The sequence below is a fragment of the Carettochelys insculpta genome, chromosome 1, assembly GCF_033958435.1.
Source record: "Carettochelys insculpta isolate YL-2023 chromosome 1, ASM3395843v1, whole genome shotgun sequence".
NCBI lineage: Eukaryota > Metazoa > Chordata > Testudines > Carettochelyidae > Carettochelys > Carettochelys insculpta.
The window spans coordinates 52,620,349-52,633,265 of record NC_134137.1 but is presented as its reverse complement, the minus strand read 5'-3'; the positions used below and the strand labels follow the sequence as shown (position 1 = coordinate 52,633,265).

Genomic DNA, 12,917 nt, shown 5'->3' with positions numbered 1-12,917 from the left:
CTCGGTCTGTTTTTAGTACTGTTCAATGGATCATTTCCAGCCACACTACTAATTAACTGGAACTGTATTTGACCTGAAGGCCTATGTATTCATTTAACAGAGCCCATGAAAATGAAATGAATGTAACGCTACTGGGCTGCATCTACAGTACAGAGTTATGTTGAAATAACTTTGCAGGCATCTACACTATTCACACGCTATTTCAAAATAAATTCAAAATAGCCAGTGTATTATTGGTAAACCTCAATGCAAGAGGAATAACATTTATTTCTACATAGCTATTTCAAAATAAGCACTGTTAAGATGGGGAAGAAGGGATAAATCTAAATAAGGGGCCTCCAGCCCTCCCCAGGGTACCCTGCTGGCTGCTCTAGCTGCAGGCAAGAAAACTCCATGCTCGTCCCCGCCCCCACCCCCACAAAGCCCTTAAAGCCACAACAGAGTGCACAACGGCATGTGCAGGGGAGCAGACCCACACCAAGCACCCTGCTGTAGCTGCCTCTGGCCCAAAATGGCCCAGATCGATGGCTCAGAGCTGCCTCCCATGGTTCCCCTGGAACCTGATCAAGCCCCCCAGGAGTACACTCGGGCTCGTAAGAAGCGGGTGCCTGCCTGGCTGGGGGTGGAGATGCAGGACCACATTGAGGACTGGGGGGATTAGACCATTTTTCAGGATCTCCACATCGGATGCAGGAACCTGGCCATCTGTGGTTGCATAGGGGATGCTCTGGCCACGGAGGTGTCGTATCCACACCCAGGAGCAGATGCAGATGAAAGTAAAGGAGCTCCACCACACCAGGGTCAGGGAGTGCAGGTCCCAGTTCAGGGCAGCAGTCATACGCTGCTTCTACTACGTGGGCCTGGTCTGGATCCTGGGGACAGAGCAGTCCCTTCCCCATCCCCAGTTGTCGACTCTGGCCTAGACCCACCCGTTGTTGACCTAGAGACAGCCAGAGATGATGGCAAGGAGGAGGGTCCAGCGGACGAGGGCTGCGACCTGGATGAGGCCAGAGAGGCAACCCTCGAGCCAGAGGCCAGACCGCAGAGCCATCCCAGGCATCGTCCAATGCAGTCAACGGACCATCCTGAGAGTGCCATCACTGTCCTGCATACGGGGAGCGGGAGGGCTGGCTAGGTGTTGGGGTGGGGGAGGGTTCAGAGCTCTGCCCCTTGCTGGCCATGGAGCATACAGCAACCAGTGCACATGGGACCATATGCTGTGCTGCTCCTCAGCATGCAGCCCCAGGGGACCCTGGGTTTATTGGGCATGGGGTGTGTGGAGTGGCCTGCCATGCTCCTGACTCCAGGGAGGGACACACTTCTTCCACAGGCCACCTCAAAGGGGCAAGGGACAGCACCACATAGGCACACCCAGCAGTCGGTCACACAGCACACAGGCACGTCCCCAGTCCTGTGTCAGCTCCCACTCCCGAGGACACCACCAGCGAACCCGGAGCCTCAAGGACCTCCACCACCACCGCCTGGAGAAGCTCCAAGCCCTGAACCAGACAGTGCAGGACTGGACACAGGAGGACCTGTGCATCTGCCACAAGAGCTTGTGGGTGCAGCTGGTGCATGGCCAGGCCCTGGTTGAAGACATCCATGTCCTCATCAAAGTCAGGAAGTTGCATCCTGTTGCAGCCCTTGCCCCCTCACCCACCCTTACTCTGGAAATTAGGTGTAAATTCTTAATGATGAGAGAAATTAACCATTGGAGTAATTTACCAAGAGTTGTGGTGGTTTATGCATTGCTGACAATTTAAAATCAAAATTGGATATTTTTCCAAAAGATATGCTCTAGGAATTATTTTTGGAACGTTCTATAGCCTATGTTAAACAGGAGGTCAGACCAAATGACCACAGTGGTATTTTCTGGCATTGGAATCTATAAACCTACAAAATATTCTCTCTCTACCTTCTATAGGCTGTCAAAACCCTGGGTTAGCATGTATACAAATTCCAGTTCCAGATATGCAGCCAGTGACTTCCCTCAGCTCAGTGGTCTGACTTGCTTTTATTTTAACAGATTACAGTAAATGTAGGCTTTTTAACACGTTCATGCTTGACAAGTTCATTTAAAATTATAATTTTCACTGCTTTATGTTAAAAAGGTGAACAGTATATAAATAGACAATCAGAGTGAAATTAAAAATCCACTTTTGTCCACCCGGTTTGTACATAAAATGAACACAACATGAATTAACACAAAGAATTAAAAACTGACCAGATTCTTAAAGAGCAGACAGAATGTAGCCTAAAGAAAGAGGCGGCCTTAAGACGCAGTTTGTTAACATCTTGAAATTGCATCCTGAAATTATCCATTTTATATTCCATAATTCACCATCAGGAAGACCAGACTTGTTGGTCTGACAAGTTTCAGACAGTTATTTCTCTATAATGTTTACAATAATTTTGAAGTAGTAAAGAAACTGGACCAGTTTGCCCTGTTTCCTTCTGCATAAAAACTGCTGGTTTTAAGAGAAAACATATGAGACATTCTAGATCCCAAATCCATTGCCACACATCAAATTTACAGATTTAATAATCACTAGGGATGTAAAAATCTTGCTTAATTAGTTAAATTAAAACTAGGTTTATCTGGTTAACCAATTAAATGGGCTTTTGGGGGGCGGGGAGGGGTGCGTGTGTGCCGAGAGAGGTTGCAGACCTTATGCTGCTCTCTCTGGAATGAATGGTCTCCCACCCACAGCACACCAGAGACTGGGGCTGCTCCGTTCAGGCTGGTATGTCCCCGCCTGTGATGCTGATTTGGTTGGGGTGGGGGACAGCGACGATACGACTTCTGTCCAGCCCCATCTGCAGCTGCTCAGCCTGGGAGAGCTGCAGGTAGAGGAACTCCAACATGGCCAGAGCAGCCCCTGTTGGCAGCAGGTGGGGTTGGGGGCCCCTACAGCCAGGCCATAGCAGTCTGTCCACACCCTTCCCTTCCATCCTCCAGCTGTTCCCACATCCCACCCACCCCACCCCTGAGCTGCTGCAGATGGGGGCTATTCCATCCCAGCTGGAGCATCCCCACCCACAAGAGTCCCTACTAGTTAACTGGCTAAAGTTTAACATCCCTAATAATCCACTGTGTGAATTTTAAACAGAGCCAATCATTTTGTCATGGTCTTTCAATTTTAAAAATACTAAGTTTCAGTATGGTTCCTTTTCATTTTGTTGGTAAATCAAAATGAAAAAATAAACCTAGGTGTGGTATGAATCTTTGCATTTGCACTACAACTGCTAGGTTGAGTCCTGTCCTGTGAACAAAAGCACTGTGCCAAATTGCTACCTCCTGAGGAAATACTAGTGGGAGCAGTTCTTTGAGCAGTAACATGCCTCAGGGTTAATTTTACTTGGGATTACTCCATCAGAGGTAAAATATGCTTCTCTACTACCTCCCCCAGGAACTGCCCACAAACCTGTGCATGCCCTCAACTCTTCATGGATGTCAGGGAACCTACCAGAGGCTAGGTAACCAAAGCAGAAGTCCTACACATCAGCTCATGGACTTCCTATCTTTGTCCCCACGCTGGCAGCTACCTCAGGAATATCCTTTTTGGGGGGATTCCACAGTGCGCAGATAGCTGCCTGTAGACAGGCTGTGATGCACATTCCCAGAACTCCTGATCTTCTATCCTCTTGCAAAATGCCCTTTCTGATCCCAGGGAGAAACTTCCAGGGGGTCTCAGAAGGAGGGAGATTAACCTCCCTTCCAAGAGTACAGGGAGAGGATCCTTCTAGCACTGACCAAGGTGGGTAAAGGGCAAATGTAAGCCCCACTCCTGTCTGCTCAATTGCATTTACTTGGACGTTCAAGTCGTTAGCCTAATTATTCAATAGGTGATGGAAGTGCATTGTTAAGTCCACAAGAGGACCAGGAAGTCATTACTGTAGATGCAGTCTGCAAGTACATGAACTACACCTTCTAACTGGCCTCAGCAGCAAAGGGGGAGGTGTAATAAGGCCCCACTTCTATGGAGCACACCTGAGCACTCTTGAGATTGAGCTTTGCCCACAGGTAGCACAGAAAGTCAAAACCAGGATGCTAAACGGTCAGTCCTTTCAGAAGGCAAGCAATGTCCATGTTTCAATCTTATTTCTTGTCATCCAGTAGCTCTCAGGAGGTATGAGAGAGATTGTTTAAAGAAACTATAAAATATAAAAACTTTTTTGGAAATATTCAAAATGGAGCTTTATCTGCTATGCTGCTGAATTCCATTTTTATTAGAAAATAAAAAGTTTACAGTACCTGTACAACAGAAATCTTTAAGAAGTAATTTGGACCTATTTCAGTTTCTAATTGAAAAAAATCTGGGGAAAAATAGCAGCTCTTTCATTCACATTGCAAGAGCGGGTGGTAAAACCTCTCTCTCTCACAGCCTGGGTATTTTAGGTGCAGCATGATTTTTCAAATGTGTTTAATAAAAAAGTAAAAAACATTTGGATTAGATTTTTTTTTAGTAACATTCTTTCAATTACATACATAATTCAAAGAATGTTACTAAAAAAAATCTAATCCAAATGTTTTTTACTTTTTTTTTTAAATGCTATGCCTTTAGAAGTGCTCAAACTGAGTCAGTATATAGCCTAGAATAGCAAACCGCTGTTTAGAAAAACTCAACAATACCTTTGGACATAAATGGAGAGAGGTCTGGAAGAAAACAAAGGTGATAGGTAACAGCAAACATGGATTTGTGAAGAACAGATCATGCCAGACCAGTCTGATAGCTTTCTTTGACAGGATAACAAGCCTTCTGAATAAGGGAAAAGCAGTGGATGCGGTATACCTAGACTTTAGCAAGGCATTTGATACAGTCTCACATGATCTTACCAATAAACTAGGCAAATACAATTTGGACGGGATTATGATAAGGCGGGTTCATAACTGGCTGAATAACTATTTTCAAAGGGCATCACAAGTGAGGTTCCACGGGGGTCTGTTTTGGGACCACTTCTATTCAGTATCTTCATCAATGATTGAACTATTGGCATAGAGAGTATGCTTAAGTTTGCAGATGATACCGGCCTGGGTGGGGTTGCAAGTGCTTTGGAGAGCAGGGTCAAAATTCAAAATACTCTGGACAACCCGGAGAAATGGTCTGAGGTAAACAGGATGAAGTTTAATAAAGACAAATGTAAGTATTCCACCGAGGAAGGAACAATCTCTTTGTGTAAGTTTTCAACTACAGTAAACTCACATCTGGCATTCTGATCATCTAGAACTCTCAAACAACATGCATTTTAACCATAAGTGAATTTTAGTTACTTTTTCAAGAAGTACCGTATAGTGGAAGTAAATACAAATAAATACAACAGATACAGTATAAGTTTACAGTATATAATACTACTGTTGTTGGCAAATAAAGTACTCTGCATACACGTTTTGTTTGTTTCTCAATATCTAATCTTGTTTTTCGCTAGTGGTATGCACTGCTAGGTATAGCTCTCTATTATCCAGAATATTTGACTATCCAGCAACCTCCTGGTCCCAGGGCTGCTGGGTATGCAAGTATTTACTGTGTTTGGTTACTAATTCATACATCAGCAAAAGCCAATAATTAAAGCAGCACAAGCCTCATCCCGTACTCCTGCGTAAAGTCAATCTGACTGGCATTGAAGAGAATGAAATACTCCAGAAATCACTGAGTTACCTTGTCTTTCTTAGTGACTTTATCCAACAGAGGTGCATTTAAGCCCCAAGAATCTGTGCTATAACAGTTTTTAGCACATGTATCAATAGTCTGTGAAAAGGGACAATGAGCTGGCAAAATCTGCAGATACCATAGGTTTGTGAAGACTGAAAAGTCCAGACAGAACTAGTAATGACAGGCAAACGAACAGCACAATGGCACATGAAATTCAGTTTTGACAAGCATTTATGTGAACATCCACAACTACATCAGATCAGATGAAACCATAAAACGAGATGTACGACCTTATGATTCAGGGCATAAAACTAACTGTTAACTGCCTGGACTATGAATTAGCTTCCCTAGGGACAGGTTATCATGCAATCATTGAAATCAATGGGACAGTATCAAATTAAGTTTCAGACATGGACAACTCACATGCAAAGAACCCTTTGTGTCACCTTACTTCCTTGCATCAGATACTCCTGATACTCAGATCAGAAAAGAAGAAAGTAAAGTCCAAAATTGCTATAAAACCCAACTAAATTAGCTATTTTTTTTTTTAAACATGCCCAAGTGTACACATAAAAGTTGGCAATATTAGTTCCCCTCTCACACTACCAACAGTAATGGCTACAAAACTACCTCAAAATAGATAAAAATACAAATTTTGCATGAACCTCAAGTGTGACACACATCAGAACACATGTTGAGGATGAGTATAAAGACAAAATAAACCCTTCATTTCTCCTTATATTACTTTCTCTAGTTTTGCTATGCAGCTTTTCAGTACATTGTACAGCTACCTCACATGAATCACTGTTATCAAATCAGTTGCAGCAGAACCAAGAGTACAGGGCCAAACTGAACTGAAGCATCATTTCTTGACTTCTTAATGCATTGATTACATTCTGTTTTACCATTGACTCCATTAACTTATATCACTCGTTCCAATGACCTTTCTTCTACCTCGGTCTATTGTTTAAAATTCACATGTACACCACTGCCTAGTCAATCATTAATTTTCTTTGATGCAGATTTTATCAACAACTCCCTATCCAAACGCAAATTAGTTGGTGAAACAACCTCTCCCCTCTTTCACTTTCATTGAAATCTTCTGAAAGTGCATGTTTATTGTATTTTTGTTTTAATCATCAGGACACTGCTTAGCAGGCTTTAGACAAATGACCTATTTGGCTTTTAATGTCACTCTGAAAAATTTAAAAAACAAAAACACCAGAAACAACAACAACAAAAACAAATAAAACCAACATTCTCCATAACTCCAAAGTTTCAACTGAAATTCCAAAAATACAGTGCTTCTTAATATTTTAAAAGTGCAGGTTTCATAATGGAATTACCTAATTTGCTGAATGAAGTCACTATTTGCAAATAGTTATGGGAATAAATAGTACGTAAAAACTACAAATTAAATATTGAGTATTTTTGTATTAACTGAATGGATAATAGTGGAATTCAGTTCTGCTGTAAACCCTCAATCCTGCAAGGTGCTCATTCTTTGGCCTTAAACCTGCAGAACATTTCAGTCATTTTTTAACATTAATATGTGAGACTTCAATTAATACTAAGCATGTGCTTAAGTGGATTATTGGATTGCTACCAGAGAATTTAGCACCTGGCAGAATGGGGCAATACCTCCAACTTCTTCATACTGAATAAATCATAGTAGAACTTTCAAAATTCAGCAAGGTAGGAAATTAATTTTATGTGAATAGCAGTGCATATAGAATTGAAACATTTTTACCTTTAGTTTTGTACCCGATTGTGAGAAATCACGATGCACGTGCATACACATGCATCCTCTCCAAAAAAACAGATATCCCTGTTTTTAACTATTTGTTTCTAAAGCATACTAATAAAAACTATTTAAAGTTAAATAAAATTAACTTCATGACTGAAAACAAAATTAAAAACACACCAGTAAATCATGCAAAAACATACCAGCCTGTTCCTTTGAAGAAGAAACGTATAAAATCCTACTGCCGTGACCTATTCTGCACTTACAGACACTTGTGCCCACACCCAGCTCCACGAAAATCAGGGCAGCTGGGCAGTAGTTTGTCTGCACAAAGTAGGTTTCTGGATTAGGATTTATTACAACGATGTGAACCCTAAACACAAAATATGCCACATATGTGCAAATATCTGTGCACCAAAGCAGACATTATCCTTTCATTTTTAATGATCCATACACACATTCATAAAAATATGGAAAGATATTAAAATAAAATAGGCATTGGACATAATCATGGATAATAAAATAATCTCCCCTACAGCTAAGAAGTGACATCTCAAAACCAAAAAGAAAAATGTCAAAATAGGACACAAATTAATCCAACATACAACGAATGACTCAGATTGAAAAAAATTAGTGAGGCCTGTTCAAGTGGGTTTGTGACAGGGCTCAGCAAATCTAAGACTGAAGTTCTATTTCTGTTCTGTGTGGGAGGAGAAGCAATGCAGAAGCAATCGCTAAGGCAGAGGAAAGGAATACAAGAGAATGACATTGGAACTGACTTGCTCCAAAAGAAGCCATCTCTTCCTAGAAGGATAAGGATTATCAGGATCTAAAAGTTGATGGGTAAAACAAAGAAAATATAGTTTTATTTTAAATCAGATATATTGATGATTTAATCAAAATGTTTTCTATTCTCTGCCCAGTTTCTAAAATAAGATGTACATATCTCGCTCTGTCTGTCTGTCTGTCTGTGTGACAGACACTAACCATACATTAAATCTTCAGTTCACATCCTTGTCAGCTTTTATGAAAGCAAATATACCCAATCTCCTATGAGAAAACTTACTCCCAGAGTGATGTTAGCTAAATACATTGCACACTTTTAAGGTATAAACACATAAAAAACCATGTGCTTTCTAAATTAGAAATAGCTGATGTTTTATAGTTGTTCATATGCCAAATATAAAAATGCTAAATATGATCTATTTTCCATTTTTTCCAGGCTTTACTATAGTAGTTCAATATAGAAGTGTTTTAATTTATTTGAATAAAAGTCTAAATCACTGTTATTGCTAATACAAAAATCTCAAGTAAATCCATAAGGTAAAAACAAAAGCTTATCTTTCCTCAGTCAACACATCCAATTTGTATCTTCACATTTTCAGAAGGATAGCAGAGAAGTTAATTGACATGGACTCCTTAAAGCTTGCTTAGATTCTAACTCATCATCAGAGATCAGGTTTTCTCCAGCTTCTTTTGGTCTTCAGGAAGGGTTATGCTAAAAGAGGACATCTTCCACAGATGGTAATCACACCTGAACTTTGGGGCTTTGAAATGAGGAACCGTAACGCCCAGGGATGCTGAAGAGAGGACCTTGGTCAAGCTTTTTCCCTTCTCTGCGAGACAAAGTCTGAGCTTACTTGTCCTTTTGCTCTTCGGACAGCCATGATGGCTCTTGTGGTATGGAGGAGGATGAGTTCTCTTGCTTACCCCATGTTGTCACCAGTGTGAGGGAGTCTTGCTTGAGTTGAGCTGGGTATCAGCTCCCTAACAGTCTGTTGGTCTCATTCATTCTCCTCCGGACTATCCTTGCCCCAGGTCCCTTTAAAGCTTTCCCCTGTGATATCCTGCCCCTGATTCTAGTTACTCACAGAAAAAGCAGGTCTGCTGTCTCCATAGGAACAGTACATGTGAGTTTCTAAGATTCAGTTTAGAGACAAAACTTCACACCACAGCCCTGAGAGGTACTTACCATGAAAACAAACATATGTTAACGAAGTCTAGAGATTAAGGAGATAGTAAGTGAAGATACAGGAGGCAAAGACACATTTAAAAGAAAGCCTGCTATGATCTTCTAAAGACTACAAGTAACTATTATTTTATTCTTTAGTCTAAAGAAATTTACATTACCCAAAGTCTTCTGCAGCATCTTCAGACAATGTTGTCTGAGATCCCATTTTCAGGAATGAAAAAAAAAAAGGATACTTCCTGATTACTTTTTAGGTGCAGGATAAAGTGGTGCATCTCTTTTGCTTCCAACTTACACCCCCAAAGTTCGTCTGTACTTCCAGACAGCACAGGACAGTAACCCCAAGTAACACTGGGGTTGCTTTCCTCGCAACCCCCATGTAACTCAAATTTCACATAAGTCAGGAGAGAGGGACCCCTACCTCCTCCAAGCCCCTGGGAGCGTGGAGCCAGGTGCAGCAACACCTGGTCAGTTTCCTGGCTCCTTCCTGCTTGCAGGAGCTGGGAAACAGACCAGGCACTGCTGATCCTGGCTCCTAGCTCCCAGAAGGCTGACAGCTCCCCTCCCACCTGCCTCCTCCCTCCCCGTCCTCTGAGCCCCCAGGAGCCAGGGGCTACTGTGCCTGGCTCCCAGCTCCCCAGGGGCTCAGAGGATGAGGGAAGGGAGAGGAGGGAGGCAGGGGGAAAGCCCCTCAGCCCCAGGGAGCAGGGAGCCCAGCACAGCAGTGTTTGGCCAGTTTCCCAGCTCCCCACTGCTTTCAGGAGCCAGGAAACTGCCCAGGTGCTGCTGTACCTGGCTCCCAGCTCCCTGAAGCTGAGGGGCTTCCCCACTACCTCCCTCATCCTCCCAGAAGTGGCATCTCCCCTGGCTTCCCCCAGCTGGGGGAAGCCAGGTGGAAGCTGTGCCTTACCAGGCTCCAACCACCCACTTCCCCCAGCTGGGGGAAGTGGACGGCTGGAGTCTGGGATTTCAACATTCATGTTAATATGATTAACACAGGTCGAACTCGCAAAAAATAAGGGGGTTACTGTAATTTGTGGCTTTTTCTTCCTCTGTAACATTTTCATGTTCAGTTTACATACAAAGTCACACAATGTAGAGATGTGACCAGGCACCCATTATGTTAGCTTACAGTGCTAAGAGAATGATACACACTTCTTTTCTACTCTGTGGAGGAAAACTCTGTTTTCCATCTCTGACTTGATTTAGATTTCAAAATCATGTTTTCAGTACGAAAACAGCCCCTTGTTGTTATATTCACTATATTTTTAACACTCTAAACATATACGAGTGCTGTGTGTTAGGTGGATCCAACTAGTAACTGGAGCGTACTGTTCTCTTGGGACCTGATGATCTGGATTACCTGGGCGCCCAGTGGATCAGGTGCTGGGGACACCATTGGGATCCCGGAAGGACTCAAGGATTAGAATATGCCCAGTGTTTGCCTGTACAGAGAGAACAGGGTCTGGAGGGGCAATGCTTGTGTTGCAGAACTGACACAAAGCAGGCACAGACAGGACTGCTTCATGCTAGGGGCAGCTGGCTGACAAGGTAGCTAAACACTGGGTATCTCTGGAAAGTGTCAGATTTCTTTATAGGACCCTTTATAGCGATTTTCTGCAACATGCTCATTACAGGAGGAGGAACAAGCCTCCTTTTGGGAACGCTGTGGATATTTATTTTTGGTTTGGGTTTCAAAGGTGGTCTGGAATGGACGACATGGAACTGGGGGGATTCTGGTGCACACAGCAGCTCTGCGAAGAGAGGCCGACACCTGTGACATTTCTTTGTTCACAATCAAAGGTGATGGGTGCCAAGGAGTGCACTTCTGAGGCCTGGTTCTGCTAACAAAGGATAACGTGCTGGGGCCTGACTGTCTGACCAGTCAGATCTGATGGCTTACTCTTAAGGACTTACTCTTTTTCCCTAAATGAAATTGTTATTTTGGAGAAATGAGGTCTGTCCACACCTCTTTTTAGTGCTTAACACCCCTTCTTGGGAAGTACATCCCACACTTGCTGAAACTTTGTCAGAGGAATATGCAATTTTTGGAAAATTGATTATTTACTTTTGCTTCTCTGATCAAAAACAAAACAAAAAGCTTGTTTACTTTGCTGCGTATTATATTTTTAATAAGTTGCAAATGAATGAAAAGAAAGCAAAACAATCTGACACACACACACACACACACACACACACACACACACACACAGCATCTATGTTTGAGGTAATGAAAGACTACACATCAAAAATCTGAAAACTGGATTCACGTGTCTGTGTGATCAACTGTACATCACAACACCCAAAGCAGTGGTTTTCAACCTGTGGTCCACAGACTCCTGGAGTTCCTTCAGTTATGTCTAAGATTCCCAAAGGGGTGTGTACCCCCATTTAAAAATGTTAAGGTCTGCAAATTAGTGCCCCCGCCCTGCACTGATCTAAAGTAGTTACACTGTACTGGGCGTAGCTGATTATATACATGGAAGTTTACTTCAAAGAACAGGAATGAATTGCAGAGGAAACAAGTAGCTTCCACTTAAATTCAACATCTCTGTGCAAATACATCCCCTGCTGTTCTTCAGCTCAAAGCATCTACAGTTTCTGTATAAGCAATTAGAAACCTTTTCTGAAGCCTAGACGAAAACCCCAAAAATCTGGAATTCTGTTACCACTAAAACAAAAACCTTAAAATTATTTATTTTCCTTTATATATATATATATATATATATATATATATATATATATATTCTGTGGTGAAATAATCTCAGACAGAACACTGTGATTATAATGAGCTTGGTTGAAATTAAAAATGATTTGACAACATGGTGTGTATCACCATGTAACATTAAAAAAGTGCATTCAGGCTGATGTATCCTGATTTACACTAATTGCATCAAGATACCAAACTTACACCAAACTACATATAAATAAAAAGTCTCATGGTAAAAAAATATTGCACTGATGTACAGAAGACACAGGTCTGAAAATAGAGTTACACTGCAAAACAGGAGAGGCCATCCTAAAGAAATCATTGTGGCACTCACTAATGTAAATTTCTGCCTGGTAATAAGTAGAATGACCTCAAAACTAAATATTAAAAATCAGCATGCATCAACTCTTTAGCAAGTATCTTACTTTCTCTTTGGTATTTGTTACTATTTAGGAAGAGAACTTTCTTGGAATAATGTCTCAGCCACATGCAAAATGAAACCATGCCTACAAAAATAACTGAAATAAAATCATTTGCAACTGATTTAAAAAAAACCTCTGTTCTATTACTAGCACTTAAACACTTGTACTCCAAGTGCAGCATGGGTCATCTACAAGTCTCCTCCACGTCATTCTGTCTTGGGACAACACTTCTAGCTGACTCCAGGAGCACCCCAGTTGTTGTCCTTCACTATCAGTAGATCATCTCCACGTTGTCTGAGGTCTTCCTCTTTTGCGTTTTCCTTGTAGGTTCCATTTGAGAGCTTGACAGATTATGCTGGATAATTTTTTTCTGAGAGTGTGGCCTAACTATCCCCAGTTTCTTCTCTTGATTTGAACGTCA

The 12,917-nt window shown here is 41.9% G+C and overlaps 1 long non-coding RNA gene across 1 annotated transcript in view; it reads right to left on the bottom strand.

Annotated features, from left to right (window-relative positions):
* Positions 1 to 12,917, bottom strand: part of LOC142008862 (uncharacterized) — a 57,183-nt gene that overhangs the window by 4,936 nt on the left and 39,330 nt on the right. The window lies entirely within an intron of this gene.